Raw genomic sequence first — 1,464 nt, 5'->3', positions numbered from 1 at the left:
AGATGTGAGATATATATTGTTTATGTGTATAAGAGAAATAATTTTATGATATATTATCAAAGTTTATATGACCAAAAAATTTAGAATTTGATTCTTATTGAATTAAAAAAAAAATAAGCATAAGACAAATTCAAACACACCTAAAAATCTCTTGTTAGAGAGAGTAAATAAGAGATATAATAATAAGGCAACAATTAATATAGCATTTATTAAATGTTTGTAACCAAAGAAAATCAGCCAAAAACAGCCATAACTTGTCTTATTTAGCATTCATTAATTGTTGCGACAATTAATTAATACTAAATAAAGCAAGTCCTGTTTTTTTTGTCTACCTAGCATTACCCCATTCATTAAATGAATTAGGGATGTTCACAGGTACAAATAATTCGACTTCTTGTTTAAAATTGATCTGATTCGATTATATTGGCTGTGGACTTGATGGGTAATAGAGTACAATCGGATCAAACCCAATTAAACCCGATCTTAATTGATTCAGGTATTGGTTATGGGATCACAGAATTTGAACTAATCTGATTAACGTTGATTAGTTTAATATTAATTAAAAAATAAATAAAATCTAATAATATATATACAAATTTATCTCTTAATCTTTTAATCTTTTAAATTATAATAATTATTTACTTATTTAAGTTTGAATCGATAACGGATTATTTTTTTAGTATTATTATTATATATTTATAGTATTTAAATAATTTTTTATTTTTTTTAAATTTTTTTAAATTTTATTTTCAATCGAGTGCCCATTATTCAAACCGATTTAATATGATTTTTTTTTTGGTGACTCGATTTAATAGAATTTAATCTATTTGAATTGGCTCCGATCTATTTACTAAATATTACAAATTCAAACCAATTAAAATTTAATCGATTCGATTCACATTTTTCTCTAAATTTAAACCACGAGACCTGTGAAAAAAAAAGTCGAAACGCGAAGGAATCTGCGAATCACCATTCACCGGCATAAATTCTTACATCACAGACTCACAAGTTGTTACCGTAGGAGCACAATATGCGCGAATCAAATTGCTTGTTGCTTAAATGACCATTTAATCAAGTCAATTATAAGCAACTGTTTGCTTGAAGCGTGACCTTAAATTCCCATTGGCCACTGGGCTGACACTTGAGAACTTCTCTTGCTCATGCGATTATTATTGCATGAAAATTAGAAAAAAAAAAAAAAAAAGAAAATTTAGAAAAATTGAGACAAGAAGATTAAGGGAGAGTTTATAGACCTATAGGAGCAAGAGGAGCAGTAATTGATCGTAACGGTGTTGCCAAGTCCAACACCTCCAACAATAGTAGTCTCCGGTTTCTGAAATCATTGTATATTAGAAGCAATGAAGAGAATTGAATTGAATTGACAGAATTGAAATAATAGATACCTCGGATGAGGGCTCTACAGTTGCAGGGTCAATCGCTGGTCGGTGGTGGTGGTGGTGGTGG

Source organism: Arachis ipaensis, chromosome B01, assembly GCF_000816755.2.
Source record: "Arachis ipaensis cultivar K30076 chromosome B01, Araip1.1, whole genome shotgun sequence".
Lineage (NCBI taxonomy): Eukaryota > Viridiplantae > Streptophyta > Magnoliopsida > Fabales > Fabaceae > Arachis > Arachis ipaensis.
Note: the sequence above shows the minus strand (reverse complement) of the source record.